The following is a 20,450-nucleotide window of genomic DNA, read 5'->3' on the forward strand; positions in this document are numbered from 1 at the left end:
ACAATGTTTCATGATTCCTCAAACTATTGCATCTAATGTAAATAAATAATACATTGGAAAAAACAGGTCAGTTGATTTATTGTATTATTATTATTATTATTATTATTATTATTATTGTGTGTGGTATTTAGAATAAAGACTTCATATTAAACCACCATTACGTTGTGCATATATTTTGTTCCCATTCATCCGGCTACAAACAGTTTATAAATATTTAAAACATGCTAATAGTCTTAAGTAATTGCAAATCAGTATTTAAGAGAATAACTTCACATCTCCGGAACTAGAGTAGTGCTATAATATTTTAAATTATGGGCCCATATATTTCAAAATAATGGAATGCGTAACTAAAATTATTGTGAATAACAAGCCAATCCTGGAACTTGGTTTTGAAATTGTAAACAGACATATTGCACAATGACAGGTAGCTTTCGATGTGTAGAAGTTTAATCATGTCTGATTCAAATTATTGCCATAAAAGTAGTAATAAAAATGGTGCTAGAGCGGAGTGATTTCACTGGGCGGCAGAGTAAGTCTCTTCTCTCGTACTGACAGCAGGTTCTCCATATGCATGGCCATAACACGGCACAGCTCAAGACATCTGTAAAGTCAAACGCACAGGAATAAGCTCCGCCCACACAAGCCCAGTGAATATTACCAACTCAGATTAACAACACACTTTAAAATGGCATTAAAATTACACAGTTAGATTGTTTGATGATTTGCAATCATATATGCCTTCATTCAGTCCAAAGTCCATACCTGGTCCAGCTGTAACTGTGTAATGCATTGAGACATTAGGTCACCCAGCATTATCTCCACATACGGGTAACTGGAGCCAGCTGTGGGCCTCTGTGTACGGGTGGACTGGACCTCCTTCAGCGGAAACTTCACCATCGGCTCCTGAAGAACATTGAAAACAGCTGTGAAGTCTATATGTGATCATGTTATCATAGAAGGAAATGCAGATAAATTTGAAAATCCTTTAGAAGTGTCAAAGCAGATTGCATATCTAATCATTGAATAATTGCATACTTTTATTTGTATAGATTAAAAAACAAAAAACTTCTAACCCCTTCATTTAAGTCTGTATCTAGCACAAACATATATAAATAATAATGTAGATAATAATAAATGTTTCTTAAGCAACAAATCAGCATATTAAAATGATTTCTGAAGGATCATGTGATATTGAAGATTGGAGTAATGATGCTGAAAAGACTAGCAAAAAAGTCCTGAGTTTATTTTTTACACAGGCTGTTAGTGAGTGTAACCCCTCTCTCCCAGGTCCTCACCGCCACACCCTGTACTTGCTCCGAGACAGGCCTCAAACCCAGGTCTCCGGCATGGGAGGCGAACACACTAACAAGGAGGCTAAATGGCTGCAGCCCTAAACCTCACTCCTATCCGGGTCACGGCACCAATGTAACCCCTCTCTCCCGGGTCCTCACCACCACACCCCCTTCTTGTTCTGAGTGGGTCTTGAACCCCGGTCTCTATGTCCGGAGGCAGACACACTAACAAGGAACTAAATGGCTGCAGCCACTAGCGTCAGTCCCGGGAGAGAGGGGTTACATTGGTGCCATGACCCGGATGGGCGTGAGGTTTCAGGGGGGTGAGAGTAACGGAGGCCAGCGAGTAGGTCCTGTGCAGGTAAACCTCACTCCCCTGATCTCAAGAGATGCTCTAGCGACTGACGCTAGTGGCTGCAGTCATTTAGCCTCCTTGTAGTGCGTCGCCTCCCATGCCGAGACCTGGGTTCGAGGCCCACTCGAGCAGAGGATGAGGTGTGGGCAGTGAGGCCCGGAAAAGGGTTTTACATAAGCATTTAAATGAAGTGTTAAACTTACCTATAGCGTTTCTTGAGAAAGTTCAAACATTTTGACTGACAGCCTAGCAGGGGTGTCGATAGCCATAATTACTGTGCTCTGGTTGACACTACAACACTAAACTACTACTTTTGTGTAGTCTGCCGTAAAATGTGTATTATACTTGGTGTTTTATTTATTTAGGGTTTTTTTTTTTATTAATTTTTTTTGTGGCACTCTCCCTCTGCCATGGTGCTCCTGTTTCTAGATAGACATAACTGATTAATTTGGTTCGGGAGAAAAGATAAAAGCTCGCCCACACTGACAATTGAGTGGTTGATTTGCCGAAACAGGCCAATCAGGATGCTCTCTGTCTTACATGCGCTTCGCACACACACACACTAGCACACACACGCAAGGTCTCTCGCTCCCTCTCCCTCTCTGCCGTGCGCGCTACACGGTTTGAAACACAGTCTCTTGTGTGTATACGCTTTTGCTCGCTCGCTCTAGATTCCGGGAGATTTTAACTAATTTGCGGGCATCAGGGAGCCGCTATCATTATGCGGGAGACTCCCGGGACTTGCGGGAGACTTGGGATGTCTGGGCAGTGAGGACCCGGGAAAAGGGGGTTACATAAGCATTGGAAATAAAGTGGTTAAACTTACATGAGTATCTTTTCTTAGAAAGTTCAGACCATTTTGACTGACAGCCAGTATGCATGGGGTAGCCGATAGCACTATTACTGCTGCTCTGTACATGTAGAAGAATGGCAGGCGAACATGGGATATAAGCACTCACAAGCCCTGAAACAGAAAACACAAAGCACAGCAATCAGTGTTTTAACTAAAGATTCTTGCCTTCTCATTTGCTGTTCTGCTAGTCAACACCTCACCTAGAAATTGTGCTTTGGCCTGATGAGGGAGTGAGGGCTTGCACCTGCTGCATGTTCTGGGTCACCATGTTTAACCATTGCTGGTGTGGCTGGGGCGAAGAGCTGGGTGGGAATATACTCCCACAGACCTCATGGCTGGTAAGCGAGAGAACAGCAGAATGTTAGTCTCTAGAGATGTAATTTATATTAGCTGAGGGACATAAGTTTGGTGCTGCTGTTCATCAGGGGCCATCTGAACAGTTAACAAACTGTAACACAGTGTTTTTAGCAACTGTGAATTTTACCTTTATACAATTAGTGGCACACTCCAATTAATATGAGAACTGCTTTCTCTTCAATGTGACTCATTTCTCCCTCAGTAATGATCCCTGGGATTATGTTCCCTCAAGTTTCTGCTTGGAAGCCAAATAGCAAATGGCAGTCTCATACAAGGGAGACCAAGAATGATAAGCTTGAAACCAAGGCTTGATGGCCATATCACATGCTACTGTTCAAAGTCTGGGATTGAGAAGCTCTTTTAATGTTTTGATTTAAAAATACATTAATAATGTAATATTAGTAAAATATTATTACGATTTAAAATGACTGCCTTCAGTTTTTGTCGTATGTTAAAATGTAATTTATTTACTGAGAGTTTTCAGCATAATTACTCCAGTCTTCAGTGTCACATGATCCTTCAGGAATCATTCTAGTACACTGATTTGCTGCAAAACATTTTATTATTATTATCAGTGTTGAAAACAGTTGTGCTGCTGAATATTAGTATTTCTTGAGGATACCACATTTTTTTCTCAGGATTCTCTGATAAACAGAAAGTTAAAAATAATAGTATTTATTTGAAACATTTGAATCATTTGTAACATTATAAATGTCTTTACTTTCAATCGATCAATTTAATGCTTCCTTGATGAATAAAAGTATTAAATAAAAAATCTTACAGACCCCAAACCTTTGAAAGGTATATTATAATAATAATTTAAATATGTATAAGGACTAAAATTCATAGTAATCTATCCACACATATGAAGTGCAATTGTAATTTGATTCAGTGGAGTAAATGTGACATTTTTTAATTGCAAAATTAATTGCATTACAAGGTGGGCAGGTAGATCAAGTCCTTGGCACGATGTTGAAGAGCTGCCAGTTTGACACTTGCTGAAGCTGCTGCTCACTGGCTTTACCCTGTGGGGACAACATTGAACAGCCCTTTCAAGTAGTCAGGGAACACCTGTAAAATGTGAATGAAGATCAGATTAGCAGACTGAATAGAGAAAACTTCAGATCTTTGTAACTTGTGCAATAAGGGAGCACAATACATGAAAGGAATGTCTAGTAAATTGAATCAGCCTGGCTGATGTACCTGATTGTAATGCATAGTGACTCGAGGCTCATTGTCCAAAAATTCAGTGGCTGCGTCAGATCACTCTTGAAACCACAGACTGTAGTTGCTATCAAGCATGCTCAGCTTCTGTAGAAACATCCAAGATGTACTCCCTTTCTTTAAGAGGGCAGATATTCTGACCTGGAGAAAGAGTGACAACCCATGAGAAAACAGCTTTCAATCCTTGTATCACTTGAATCATTTTAAAGCAATAGTTCACCCAAAAATGAAAATTTGCTGAGGTAATGTACTTTCACCCTCAGGCCATTCAAGATGTAGACAAGTTTGTTTCTTCATCAGAACAGATTTGGAGAAATAAGCATTACATCACTTGCTCACCAATGGATCCTCTGCAGTGAATGGGTGCTGTCAGAATAAAACTCAAACCGTTGATAAAAAAAGACATTCATTTAATGAGTGGCGTGGATTACTCGTGAATTAATGTGATGTTTTTTTGTCAGCTATTTGGACTCTCATTCTGATGGCACCCATTCACTGTAGAGGATCCCTTTTGGGGAGCAAGTCATGTCATGCAAAATTTCTTCTCAAGTCTATTCCCAAGAAGAAATAAATTAATCTTTGAAGGCCCGAGAGTGAGTACATTTTCATCATTAAAATGACCCTTTCCCTTTCCTGAGAGATAAGTGAACTACCATATCAGCTACTACAAAACAATCTGGTATTAGATTTTGATTTTCCTTTGTCATCTCACCTCTGTTTGTGACCCACATATAGCATATTCATCAAAGCCTCAAGTTTGCTGCAGACCCTATCTCATAGCACAGCTCTTCAATGTTCAAAGCCACCTCCAAAGTAACAAAAGTGAATTAGAATCACATCCTTCCTACTAAATTAATTACATAGTTGATCAGAGTTGCAAAAATATGCATACAGAGTCAACATACTGAGCAGGTTTCAATCTTTATGTGAGCGTTCAATTCCCACCAGGAAAGAAGAAACAACTGCAGCTTGGAACTTTCCTTCAGCCTTAGAAAATGTTGGATTGATGCATGATTAAGTAGAAACAGCTGAAAATGTCACTAAAATTTGCATTAAAAATTTGTTTATGTGCAACTTAACCAACATAGCTTTCAATTCCATCCCATTAGGATGTTCAAGCCAGCGATCCACCATATTGGAGCGTCTTCCTTAGGTTCTGCTCACATGCCTTGGCAATTCCTGTCAGTATATCATGTTTGTGTAATCATCCAGTCCAGTATTCATCTGTTTTTATCTGTGTAGCCGTAATACAAAACAGCAGTATACCCTGAAAGAGATTCTGCACTCCCTGGACTTGCACGAACGTCATGGAGGTACTTCCAGCATAAGAGTTCCCAGGTGCCTCTGAACGACTTGTAGTATGCAGTGAGGATGTACAGCAGCCTCCAGCCCCTCTGACAACTCTCCCTGTGGAAATACAAGAAAGATCATCTTATGACATTAAAGATGGAGCCCTCCATGGCTTTCCCAAAAAAGCAGACTCATGCGATCTTGGAGCTGGGTGTTCCCACTGATCTGCTTGAGGACTTACGACAGTCTGCGGCTTCATCTCTCATTAGTCCATACTTCATAGCCACTCAGCTGCAACAAGAGATTATTCATGTAGTGCATACTGCGAGGTGGCATTAGACATTTGCTTACATTCCTGACTGGTTATCTTAATAATTCATGATGGGAATTCTTGTTGCGCTATTTGAAAGAGCTGTGTACCCCTTAGGATGGTGCTCCACAACCTCCCCTGCTCAGTCTGGCCTTTCATAGGGTAGTCTCTCCATAAAAACTTCATTATAGCTGCAAGATAAAATATTAATTAAATTATATTACATACTACACATTACATTTTTATAGATGACAGTAAAAAATATATATGCCTCTTAATAAGTTCACACTGAACATTCTGCTTACACCGAATGCATCTCTGCGGCTACTTTGTTCATGTTTTCATCAAGTGAACTTCCGATTAGGGACTCTTGAATTGAAGACTACATAGCAAAGCAAAAAATCAGATTAAGAATATGTATCAAGAAATATTAGAAACTTTTTAAGGTCTTGCTTCATAATGGTCTCTAAACTTATAGGAATAGTTCACAAAAAAAGTAGTAGTAATAATAATAATTATAAAAGGTGTTCAAATGCTTCAAGTCTTCTGATGGCACACTGATCTATATGACATCAGCTCAAAATTTAAGACATCAAATTTTTCCTGAAGGAAAAAACGAGTTATATTCACTCTAGATCTCTAAATCAATGTACAATTCATGAAAGATGACTCATTCTTTGATAATTCTTTGCCACTGAATTATCCAATTTTAGTAAATAACAACTTAAAATTCAATTTGTTCCTCTCCACAATGCTCTCATATGATTTCAGTAGGCCCGTGGAATATTATAGTGCACGGTGCATGTATGGACGACTTAAATGCCCCCCTCCCCCTCCATTTATTATGAAAGAATATTGAGTAAATAATGGCAGGATATATTTAAAACACATTTAAAAGTGATGGTATGGTATGCATTCTATACCTTGGAAACCACTTAAACGTTCTGATGGCTCTCTAGATTCCCTTTTGTTTTCTTTTGACTTTTTCTTATATGAATCACTGCAAAGATAAGCATGTCAATGTTTCAATAACACATTTTCTCTTTTAATTTAACTATGTAACCTTATGAACCCTATCAGCACTTTCCCTTTTGGCTTAATCAACTGACCAATTTTTCTCTGGGCCCCTCTGGAAATATTTCTTTGCGAGATTCCACCATGCTGTTGTACTGGCTGTCCTGTAAGATCCTCCCATCGATGTCCATATCAGCACTGTCTGTGTAGGCCTCTGCATACCACTGACAGGAGACGCCACCTGAGGTGAAATGCAGCAACATACAACGCCACTCAGAAGGATCTATGGTACATGCAAATCAGAATTTCAGACTATATGCCTGTTAAGCACATATACCTCAATTGACCAGGTCGAGTTCATAGGCTGCGGCAGCAGACCCTACAGCCACAGCCACAGCTGCTGATGCTGCCACCGCTGACCCCTGCTTATTCTTGGGTTCCTCTTTCTTGTCCACAGGAATGTTAATGAAGTCAGGAGCAGCCACTGGCTGAACAAACTCCACAGGAAAAACCCCAGATCGCCCATGAATGGCTCCCAAACTTCCAGCCTTAGTATGATACAAGACATGGTGTGTGAAAGTGTGTGTGTGTGTGTGTGTGTGTGTGTGTGTGTGTGTGTGTGTGTGTGTGTGTGTGTGTGTGTGTGTGTGTGTGTGTGTGTGTGTGTGTGTGTGTGTGTGACAGCAGAATGACATTTTAAGGGTAGACTTCAAGTGCCTGAATAAAAAGCAGTGCAGGGAATCCATCAAGTGCTTAAGGAAGGAAGACAGGTTTTATACATGCAAATAGGGGATACTGGATTTTCAGATATCAAGACATACTCCATGCAGGTGTCCACATTACCACCCACCAAAATCACTGTGCAGGCCTCTTTTAATTCCTCCAGTGAGAACTTCTCACCTTCTTTTTCGCTACCATGCACGCCACAACACTGGCCTCGTAAAAACAGCGCCACAGAGCTTAGATGAACAAGTTATTGTGCTTTTTGCATTCTCTGTATACCCTCTGTCTATATTATATCAATGAACTACCAGCAGAAAAGTTTTTTAATGCAAGGATGTACCAAATCTCTAATGCCAAAAAGTCCCAGTAGAAGATGACATTTTTGATGTTACATAAGATTTCTATTTTAAAAAATGCTGTTCTCTTTCTCGAAGTCTCTTTTGTATTCATCATCAAAGAATCCTGAATAAAATATAAATCACAATTTTCTACAAAAATATTATGCAAGTATTTAATTAGTTTCTTTTTGGCACTTATGATAATAATGAGAAATGCTTCTTGAGCAGCAACTTAGCATATATTACATTGATTTCTGAAGGATCAAAGGAATAAATCAAATTTTAAAATGTATTAAAATAGGAAAATAATTATTTTTGTAAATACTTTTTTCAAAAACATAAAAAAACCTCATTAAAAACAGGCTCTAAATGTCAAGAGTAATGTCAGGTCTCTATGACCACATTTGGTTTAAAGCAGTCCTCACCTGCACTTCTAGGGCTCTCCATTTTCTGCAAGCTGTATGATGTCTCCTTTGTGGAAACTTCCAACAGCATTCTCTTCTGTCATCTGCAATGTAATTACACACAGCCACGACATAAGTCTGGAGTCCTAAAGCTTAGAGAGAGAGCACAATTAGTCACACAGCACACCATCATCTCTCTGAAGCAAACCAATGTGTGAGAACGGACCTTTTCAGCTCTGTGATAAAGTAGTCAATCATGGTTTTGACCCGAGGAGCTTCAGGCAGAGAACAGAATCAGTTTCTCATTGATGAGGTTAAACTCCAGCATGTTTTTGGGACGGAATGGTGACGAAACATGATGTCTGTGTAGCTGTAAGACGTTAACAATGATCACAATACATACACAAATATTCATGGTGTGATAAGTTGTCATTGTTGTATCACAATTGAATTCAAAAACAATGATAAAATACAGACATTAAAAAAGTCTCAGTAACCGCAGTACCTGTAGGGTGCGAGGACTCTGAAGTAGTCTGGGGCTGCAGCAGACTGCTGCAGACCATTTTCACAAGCTTGATCCCCTCTGTGAGATACAGACAGCACCTGGACCCTCTGTGCCAACACTACCCTGTTCAGGAAGGATTTGACTTCAGCTTGGTCTAAATGGTATGATGCAGCAAATGCCTGCTTAAATAACATCAGAATACAGTATGATGTGTTTTGGATGCTGACATGCAAGACATCACCAGACTAGCTTCACCAGAACCATGCTTTCAATGCGTAATTTCACCATTAACATATTGTGAACAGTGTGCTATGCTGGGCCACCCGGCTAAACCCAGCTCTAACCAACATAAACCAGACAGGACCAGCTCTGAAATTCTTGCTGGGCCACGTTGGTCTAGAGATGCCTTACAGATGCTGGAAGAGGCGTGAGAAGTAGATCTCCAGGTGTCTCTGGCAGCAGCCACAATCTTCTTCTTCACATTCTGATCCTGGATTGTAGCATTCATGTCAATGGTGTGTCTACAAGCGCTGTCACAATACAGAAGATAAAATTTTCCTCTCCAAAAAACCAGTGTTCATTATTACATGAGATAAACTAAAAAACTAATCAACAATAATCATACCAAAAAGGGATTTCATCTTTGCTGCCTTTCTTCTGTTGTAATGCTAATGCAAGCCTCTGAGAATGTGCCTATGGACGATACAGAGATGAAAGTTTATATATATTATTATTTATAATTATGGTTGATAAAAAGCCTAACCAACCACAAATACAACTTGTATATAGACTACTGATAGCATTTTTTTTTTTTTTTAAAGAAATTAGTACTTACTTTATCCAACAAGTAAATTTATTAAAAAATGACAGTAAAGTCAAAACTCAAATAAATGCTGTTCACCCAAAAAATGTATCAGTTTCCACAAAATATTAAGCAGCATAACTTTTTCAACATTGATAATCACGTGTCCTCAAGCATCCGATCAGCATATTAAGAATGATTTCTCGAAGAAGGATCATTTGACACTGAAGACTGGAGCAATGATGATGAGGTATTGAGTTTTGCATCACAGGTGTAAATACTCATATTTTAAAATATATTAAAGTAGAAACATCACTTATTTAAAATTGTAATTTTTGTATTGAACAATTTTTTCTTTTTAAAAGTGTATTTTTGAGTAGTGCAGACTTGCTGAGAGTTATGTTTTGTGCTAGTTGCATATGTTCATAAAGTGGGTTTTTGTTGTTTTATTATGGAATTATTATTATATTATTACATATTATTGGATTATAGATAGGTTTCATTGATTGCTGATAAAGAGCACCATTCCATTCTTTGTATGTTCTCATGTTTTTATCCATTAATTTCATCCGCCAAAATAAAGTTACACATTGACTTATTATTTAATTTTTTTCGAAACTGAATGTATTAATGTTAACAAAAAATTCGCAAAGATTAAGATTATCAGTTAATAGCCCTAATACCAAAGTGAACTGAAACAAAAACATAAACCAAAACAATATCAACCTGCTTGAACAGAAGTCTAGCATCGACGCGGTGGTTGAAGCTGTCTTTCGGATAAAAAACCTAAAACAGATGACACAAATTAAATGTTTCATATATGACTTCCATTCTTTATGTCCCACTGATCCATCACAACACAAATGACACTAGCCTCTTTCCTTCAGGTAGATTGTCCATGGTACATTGGTGTAGGTGTAGTGCTTCTCGCTGCTTCTCTTGTGCAGCTGAGTCTGAACATTCTCCTCTTCTCACTGGAAGTTCTCTAGATACTGTAATGCAACACAACAGACTTGCTAAAATGACTTCTATAACTGAACTGAAATTAAATGACACAGATGATCGGGAGTTTCACCAGGTGCAGGGGCCGGGAATCTCTGACTAACAGCTGGCACAGGAGGCAGATCGCTTCATCTTTATGCTTTTTTTGCTGGTTTTACAGTGCCTCTCCATCATAGTCATCACACTTCCTTTGCAGATGACGAGGGCTGGAGTGTAGGTTTTCTTTCTCTGGTGAGGGTGTAGGACACCCAATATACTAAGCATTAACTTTGCAATGATAATACTAAAGCCTACTGGTATTACTTTACATAATGTTAACTCATATGACTTCATCACTGTCAGTTTATCTGTGAATGGATACCTGTGGAGGTGCAGCACTCATCTGGTCCTAAGAATCATCATAGCTTCATCATGGGTGTCTGGTTTCTTCAAAAAACACTTTAGCTTCCCTCCTGCATTGAAGCCCAGCACATTTAGAGCGTTGGTCTGTTCTGTTCTAATTTAAAGAGCTCTTTTGATTAATATTTTATCAGTGTTTTAAGCAAGGTCAAGGAGAACATTGGTTTACCTGTGGATCAGTTTCTTCCGCTCAGGTCATTCATTCTTAAAGACTGGCTTTGGATCTAAAATATTTCATTTCTCACCTGGGAATGTCTGTTGGTTTTACAGGTGGGTTTGCCTAGTAGTGCTTTAATAATGTCACTTTGATGTTGTGGGATCTTTGGCTCTAAATTTTCAGGAGTTAAGGGAGACAGCGTTTGGATCCTCTCTAGTTGGGCCCTTTGGAAACATAGCAACATAATAATAAAATAGTCATTTTAGTGGAGTAAAAATGAAGCATGAAGGTGTATATAGATTGATGTAATGACATACTGCAATTGTTAAGGTGGAAGATTTGTTCTGTGTGGTGGAGAAACGGGGGAGGTTGGTTTGTACAGGAAAGAGGTCCAGTTTCTTGTTTTGGTCTTCAAATAAGATACATGTAATGATTAAACAGTAGGATAAATAGCTAAGAATTTATTATGTAAAAAAATATGTACAAAAGATTTCTATTTCACATAAATGCTGTTCTTTTTAACGCTCTATTCAGAATCCTGAAAATAAATGTGTATCATGGTTTTGAGCAGAATCAGTTATTATTAGATTGATTTCAGAAGGACTATTTCAAACTGAAGATATATGAAGTAATAAAGCTTTTGAAGACTCAGTTTTACCATCACAGGAAAATATAAATTTAAAAATACAATCAAATAAAAATGTGTTTTTTAAAAATGTATTGCAATACATGTCACAGTATTACTTGCAGTTTTTACTGTATTTTTTATTTATTTAATAAATGCAGCATTAATGACTACAAGAGATTCATTGAAAATAATTCAAAATCTTACAGACCTTAAACTTAGTGTACGTAGGAATTTAAAGTGCTAATAAGACTTCTATATATGTCCTTCTAATATAATCAAAGAGTTCTCTTGATATCTAATGATTTATCAACTATATTGTAATCAGTGCTCAGAGATACTCACAGGGCTGTACTGGCTGGAGCGGAGAGCTGGTACATGCTCGGCTGTGTGCTGCACCAAATTATACATCTCTCTGCTGCTGGAGGGCCATGGCTTGCATTGTTATCTGCTGGACCTGGCCATTTTCCCACATTATCTCAGTATTCAAATGCATTTAGTATTTAACTGTAGGTTTAAATCATGCTCTATGTGCTCACCAATATAATCGCTTGCTGGTTGATGATGGCCTGCTGCTGCTGTGCTAAGACAGTTGGATCTACACCTTTAGAGATAAAGCAGATTTACTCTAATAACTGTGATTAGAATACACAGAAATAAATAAAAGGTGTCCTTCGCGAATGATCCTAAAAAAAGGAATAAATCAGCGGAAAGGCATCCCATTTATGCAGAAATCTGCCACCCGACAACATGTCGCGCATTGGTGGCACAGTAGGCACTTATTTGGCAAAGCTATTGAGAGAAGGCATAACTGGCATTGTGGTACTGAAGGTACACGGCGGTTATGAGGCACAGAACATTGGATAGCTGGCATAGGTATAGGTGGCATCATTGTTCCTCCCATTACAGGTAGAACTGGCACCGCTGAGGATAGTAAATATGGCTAAGGATCAGTAAGCAATGACCCAAATAAAAATGGTTATATCTGATTCTGTTGCAAAGAACTTAATAAAAATAATATATTATTTAATATTCATATATTTTAAACCTAATTTCATTGTGTTACTTTCAATAAAAGTGTGGTTTGTTATATATGGCTTTGTGTGTGTTTTTTTTAATTCGGTATCATTAAAATTACTGAGTTAAATTAAAAAGTAAAAACTTATATTATTTGGTAAAATAATAAATAATTATTACAAAGCATTTTCGGTTTCGGTTTTCAGCCAAGTGCATCCAGTTTTCATTTGATTGCATCCTAATATATTTAGTTAAGTATCATTGATAAACCATTACATTTTTTGTTAATATTTTGAATTAGATTTAATTTTTATATTTTCTGTTCTAGTAATTTTGTTGTGCTTTTTTTATGAGTTTTTGAATTAGGTTTGTATTCTGTTTTCATCTATAGTTTTTATTCATTTTTATTAATTCATTTTAGTTTATTTAGTTTTAGTTATTTGAGTACTTCAACGAAAATGAGAAATGTTGCTGTAATAAAACATTATGTTGCTGTAATAAAAGTTTTTATATTTTATTTCAGGTAACATTTATTTGTTTTAAGTGAACAAAAAAAAGTTAAACATGACAATTATGTTGCACCTTAAGCTAACTAAATAACTTAAAATGTTAATATAATTTTATAAATAAAATATAATTCTAATATATAACTACAATAATATATACATACTGTTTACTAAAAAAAGTAGAAAAGTTATATAAGCTATTTATTGTTAAGAAGTGTTTTTACACATGCATTATAAGGAACACAAATGGCACCCATTTGGCAGAATGACCCATGGAACCTGCCAATCGCAAAATTTAGCCACTTAAAATCACCAAGCATTAAAATGGTACGTGATCATTTTCATGCAAAACGCATTTGCAAATGGTGCAGTGTTACTCTATTTTGCAGATCTGATTGACATCCGACAACTTGATTGCTTTCAGGTACTTAATTGACCTAAGTGTAAGTGCACTAATTGATGTGTGGTCAGGACAGAGCAGAAGAGACGAGATGCAGAGCTCACCACCAGGCTTGCAGTTCCGGGGGGATACAGGCCTGCTGGAGGGGCTTCTCTATATCACCATCCTGCCCTCCCAATCCCACCAGCTCCCCTTCATACGGCTGAACATGCTGGATGACTCGTCTCCAAAATCCTGCAGACGAACTAAGGCAAAGCAAACAAAGGCTCTCCACTCTGGAGCTGGACCGCTCCCAGCTCCAGTCCTACGAGACACCCAATCTCTCCATGGGGTACCTTCGACTCTCTAAGAGGAGAGTCTACCTATACAATTTAACTAGACGCAGTTGAGACAGAACCATGCTGGCCTCGACCACAAGAGTCTGTTCTCTATAACCAGTCTCGGCTCTTTAAGTTAGCAACAAAATGCATAATCGCTTCTTAAAAATAACTAGTCCTTTTGGACTGAAAAAATTCTCAATGCTGAATTGTTTTACAAGGTACTTTCGAACAATTTTTTGTATGATTGCAAGAAAAAAACAACAAAGAACAAAAAAAACCCCCCTGCCATATCTCTATATCTGTTTATAAACACCAGCTATTATCCTCAGAATGCCAAAGATAATAGCAACAAAAAAAATAAAGTCGCCAATGCTGTGAGGAACTACGGTCATACTGGTATACTTAAACACACCCAAGTGCAGGCGGACTGGCACCCTAGAGACATTTGATAAGTCCATCAACTTACTCCCGTGGAGGACAAGTGGAAGGTATTTGTAATTCATGAAAATTTGTTATATTTTAAGCTCTTCCAATCAAAAATAGTGCAATTTCACTCCAAATGCTATGCTTTATTACATTAACACTCATCTGAATGCATAACTGGACCAAAGCAACCATTCAACTCCTTCCCATCAGACAAACGGGTCAAAACAGGTCGTCGGATATCTGCAATGCCTTATGACGTGGATGCCTTAGTTAAGTCTGATTTGTATTTTTATTGTTTTACAGGTAGTGGGCACAAAAACAGGAATCATACAATTTTGCTTTGCACGGACTACCATAAACAACAGGATTTAAACTAGCAAAAGAAAAAACAACAAAGAAACAAAAACGGCGTTTATAGACGTGGGCTGTATTACTTCCATATGAATATGGCAGACTCGGAGCGTGACATTGTCTGAGGGAGCAGAAGTGAGCGGGTCATCATCAGAATCAAATCCACCTTCCAAACAGACCCCCTGTCAAAGTCCATATTGAGGGGACAAAATATTAGATAACAATGCCAATAAACACTGCAAAAATATACCTAGCCTATAACTATACTTCTTAAAAATTAACCATGTATTTTTTTGCTCATTAAAAAGGTAATGATAATGTTTTTTTGTAGTATGTTAAAAGATGCTACTTGATCAGAGGATATACAGTAAAGCTGTTTAATTATACATGGAGCAGTGCATCACAGAGCGCCACACAGCCATAACTTTAGTACCCCCTGATACGGAGATCTGACTAATATCCTTACCAACATGCTCCGTTAGTAGAAATATACTAGGGGAATTAATCACTTATGACTTTGCCAATGGCATCTGTAACTGAAAATCTAGATGTCAGCCTTAATTAGTTGTCATTATAAAATCCCACTAGTTCAAAAAAATATATATATATTTATAGTATAAAATATTCCCTTTGGTGCCTTATAGGTGAAGTCTGTAATTTTTGTGCTTTTTTTTTGCTAGTAGAACTAAACAACATTTTCAAGCACTGTTAGTCATTAGTTTGGAGCCACTAATGCCACAGTAATGACACATTCACATTTAACTCACTTTTAAATTACATGCAACACAGATCTATTAAAATATAATTCATATTTTATGATCATGCATGATATTAGAGTACATAACCCATTTCTGGTGTAAATGAAACTACAATAATCATGCAAGACTATCATGTAGATACAGTTCTGGTGGGACTCTCAGCAGAGATGATGAAGTAGGACTTTTTGCTTGGGAAAAATTTTCTCATCAGTTCCATGTCTGCGATCAAGTCCATTACATAATCATGCCCTGCCCTGAGCTCCGCCCATGTCCGCCTACTTCATGATAACAGAACACCCCTTCAGGCCTCCGTCACACCCCTGCGGATCAATTTAATGAGGACTATAATTTCAGGCAAATTATAGTGGCGAGTAAGAAGGCCTCATTATTAGCTGTACGTATCCACAGTCCAAAAGCGAAGGCGCGTACAAATAATGACCTTGGTATACAGCATATAACCAGCTCCTGTGCTGAATAGATGGTTAAAATTAAACACTACATGGCTGGAACACTGAGCTAAATCAACACGAGATGTGTGGCTTACATTCGAGGAACAATGGTTGGACAAAAGAAGGTATAGTAAGATACTTGTCGTCTGATGTGTACCTATGCTGTAGTTCTTCCAGCCAACTCCTCCCCCTACGTCCAGGCGTGCACAGGCACGGAAAGATGTCCGTCAATAGAACATGGACTTATAACAGCTGTGGTTTGACAGGCATGAATGGAGTGACAGACTACACCTAACAAACAACTGTGCGTTCCTATTCTGTATAGCAATACAGATCATTAACAACTTGATATAGATGCGACTCTTACACAATTGTCTCCAGAGGGGGTTTTACGAAAACAAAGAACAATAGAAACCTGCCTGGTGAGTTAGGAGATTACGATGATAGAAAGAGGAGCTTTCAGGGCGGTTATTTAACTGTTTTGTAAGCGTATCCGTTGAGTTTGTGTTTATATAAGTGTGCATATCTCTTTCATTCCAAACAAGCGGTTATCTCAGAATATTCTGGTTTCAGCTGGTTTTCGCTGATTGGGTCAGCTTGTCTTCCAAACCTGGCCAGCTAAAGTAGTGGTCAAAAAACCAATCTAAAAACAGCCCTGGCTACTGTAATCAGCTTATGACCAGACTGTACACACCAGATCAAAACACACAACATCTTAGGCTTGGTTACAATTGTTGTTTTCCAGCACGGGGTTAGTGCTGAAATGGTGTTGAAAGAGTTAAAACTGAGGGGTAGGTTGCACCAATGAAGACTAAATTAGGCAGAAGATAAGAGGTAAATCAAGGATTTGTTAATCAAGGTGTTCTTTTACTTAACTTTACTTAAATATGACAATTTAGGAGTAATGCGTTGCAACTAAGACTTAAAATTTTAGTTAAGGTTTAAAGTTCAATGCAACCTGAATACCACCTTGACTAATTTTGATTATGCAACCTACCCTAAGAGTCTTAAACTGGCCAACACAGATTCAAGGTCTGCAGAACAACGCAAACAGATGCAATCGTGAAACTGACACATACCATCAAAACAGTGCCACTGCCAAAACCATGTTTGCTTTCATTCCTATTGGCGGTTCATTCCAGAAGGGGACAATGGGTAAGTCCTCGCAAGCCTCTGGTCCAACCGGGTGACTTCTGCATGGCTTGGACATGAGCTTGTGTTGGCCAACCGCTTTGAAAACCATTATAGGCTTATGATCTGAGACAGAACCTAATGCATGTAAAAGCCAAAACATAATGAAGGCTCACAATAGTTTGAGCATAATCAATGTAAATATTGGTGTGTTGCTACCTTCAGGAAGGTATTTTCTCGCCTTTTGGCTGATGGTTGCAAATGCTTCTAAAGGCAGGCTATCGCAGCAACCAGCAGCCAGCCTCTCGCCGCAGTTATATGGATTTGGTGTTTCTCCAAACTGGATTCGGCAATTTGACATAAGATTTCATCCCGCAAGCCAGGGTTGGTAAGCCCCTTCTGGATGATGTAGTTTCCAAATAAAATTCTCCTGAGCACCATTAAATGTGGGGCAACCCTACACATCAAGATCTACAAAATGAGAGAAATAACAATGCTAAAACGTTGAAAATCACCCTGACTTCTATGGCTACACAGAGGAACACTTCTCCATAAAACCATCTTTTTTTTTCATGCTCATAATATTTCTGTGTTGAAAGTTTTATAGGTTATTGTTAAAAACTCTGTTTTACTGAATAATCATGCTCCTTGCTGACACCGGACTTGACTACTCCTGGTCTAACAGGACCAAGCTTCCTCAAACATGATGAAACAGTGTTTCACCATTTGGCACGAGGCAGCTGTTTGAGGCCTAGCAGGGACTTGTATCTTAATACAACCCAAATAATTGAATAATTAATTAAATTTGAGCCTTTAAATGCCTCTTCTTAGTTTGACACTTCCAGCTCTTACCTGAAAAGGAAGGACATCAACGGCATTCCTGATCGGATAGCCCTCACTACTGATTCGAAATTGTTTTCCAAAATCCAGAATAGTTACGGTTTGGCCCTGTCCAGCTCCATGTCAAACACACCAGGCTCCTTGCGGTCTTATACACACTCTCTTAATCAATTTCAATTCCAGCCAAGATGCAAATAGCTTTATAATTACTTCTGGAACCCAGTGAATCTGTTCCTTACCTGTTTTTGGTTTGGCTTAATGCACCTCACAAATATGGGTTGGCTCTGTGTAGTACAAATTAGAAGAAAGTACTTGGTGATAAATAACGTACATGGATCTGAGAGCCAATCAAAGTCAACAAGAGATTCCTGTGGACAGCGTAATTTGCACACTTTAGGGGGTCTACCTATCCACTCTTTTCAATGGAGCTCCATGGGAGGGATAGTTGGAACTTGGCCTCCACCGTTGAGGCCTGATGTCGCAGCGTTACTGTGCTGTTCTTCCCAGCATGGGATGTTCTTGTTGGTTGAGAGTCTCAGCATAGCTCATAAAGAGATGTGCAACCATCTACACCAGAGTAAAAAATAAGGTTCAGTTTCTTAGGGTCATTTAATTCATAGCAAATGATTGCTAAATAAGTTCTCTTACCCTTGTTTTTGCTCTGACTAAAAAAGTCAAGAAACATCCTGGCGAACTTGATCGTAATTCTTATCCAGCAAAATTTATGAACCTGTGAAGCATCACAGAAGGTCGGACCCATTCGCTCCACTAATACTTTATTAGGATAAATTCAACTATTTGATAGTTCAATGTAAGTAGTTTATATGCACCTGATAAGCGATTTTCCCAGCATAATGCCTGATAGTAATTCAGGGAGAGGCATCTTTGGCCATGGAATACAGCTGGATTGTTGCCATGGTGATAGTGGGCGGGGGCATTTCTGAAAGAAGGTATGATCTGTAGCCGAGAGGAAATTAATTCAAAAGGAGGTAATTAAAATGCAAAGGATGCAGACTAGTAGCGATGAATAGAAAACACTAACAAGAACACTGAACATCTGGAGTATCCCATGTGGCTTTGCTGGGTCAGTGAGGTTCAATGCAGGCTGGTTGTCAGAGAAAGGCACCTCTTCCCAGCTGATTACTCTCTGTTTATTCATCCTTGGATATTCAAAAGAAAATCATTTTTCAGATGCGTACCACAGGCAATTTTACTATCTACAGTTCTCAGAGGATACGAGTGAATAAAAGACAGCTACTTGTTCTTCTTTGAAAATGACCTGTTTGACAAGAGAACTAAATGGTACTCATTGCATAATTATGCAAAGCGGTTGAAGGTAAGGTCCCTCTACAAAGAACAAAAAAAGATCAGTCAAACGAAATCCAAATTTTTACAGCAATTGTAGCGTATTAGCAAAACCCTTTCACGGGGGTCATCAATCCATAGATATCAAGATGGAGATAGAAAGTGATATAACCTGCTTATTTATTCTGTCCTGTTAGCCAGGTGAATAGAAGGGAATACAGGATCTTGGCAACCGCATCTCTGTTGTTTGAGAGGGAAAATTACCATAAATTTGATTACTTTAGTGCTCAGTAGTAAGACAATAATATCTGAATTATAATAGGAATCACAATATGCCGATTTCAGTTCATCTATAAGGAATGAAGCTCTCTGACGTGTCTGCCTGGAACATTTCATGGACACTAATGCCTCAACTACTTCACATGAATGTTCATTACTCTCTTTGTTTTTCAATTCCATATTTCTTATTTCTTCATAGTCTTTAATTCATTACACCTTTATTTTTTATTAAACCCATTTTGCTCTAACTTCCATTCTTTTTTATTATTATTCAATTCTAGGAAGTGTGCCTTGTCACAGAAATTTTATGCAGAAAATGATCCTGTTTGCTGAAACATATAACTGACATAAATGTCATATCACAACGATATCTGTGACGGCTCTATGTAAATAGTCAAATAAAATGGGCTGCAGTCAGATTTAGCCAATCAGAAGGCTTGTAAAGGGAGGTCTGCCTGTCAATCATTTCTGGTCCACCGGGACACTGAGAGCATGATAGACTCATCTGAAATACTTTTCAGGAGTTATAGGGTGTGAAATATTAGCGTTAGAGGATAACAGCTTACAAGGCCCAAACGTTGAAAATGATAGGAAGACAAAACCAAAAAACAAACGAAAAGATATGAGGGGAAACGGTTAAACTTTCCCGGAGGAAGTTGAGAGCTTCAAGTGCTTGAAAGCAGATGCCGAGCCTGCTTTTCTTCTGCTTGACACGTACAAAAGCCTGGTTACACCGTTTATGGTCTAAGTGAAATATAGCCTGTGGAAATGCAATTGTGTGTTTTTTTACCTGGCATCAACTGCACTCTCAACAGTCAGAGGGGTGAAGATCTATTTCTCTCATTTTTTTCCTATGAAAGTATAGATAATCAGCAATACTTGTAGGCAAAGTTTCTGAAAAGGATAAACTTACATGTTCTATTATATTAAAACACACACTTTTTACTGGAAATCCGCTTTATCAAAATGTTTGCTGATCTCTGTTTGAGATGAAAAGTTGCTAAGGCACTGTCAGCAG

The 20,450-nt window shown here is 38.3% G+C and overlaps 1 pseudogene; it reads right to left on the minus strand.

The window, feature by feature from the left end:
- Positions 1-422: 422 nt before the first annotated feature.
- On the minus strand, positions 423-19,007 carry LOC122134661 (annotated as a pseudogene).
- Between the last annotated feature and the right edge of the window lie 1,443 nt (positions 19,008-20,450).

This window comes from Cyprinus carpio, unplaced genomic scaffold (genome assembly GCF_018340385.1).
Source record: "Cyprinus carpio isolate SPL01 unplaced genomic scaffold, ASM1834038v1 S000006584, whole genome shotgun sequence".
Lineage (NCBI taxonomy): Eukaryota > Metazoa > Chordata > Actinopteri > Cypriniformes > Cyprinidae > Cyprinus > Cyprinus carpio.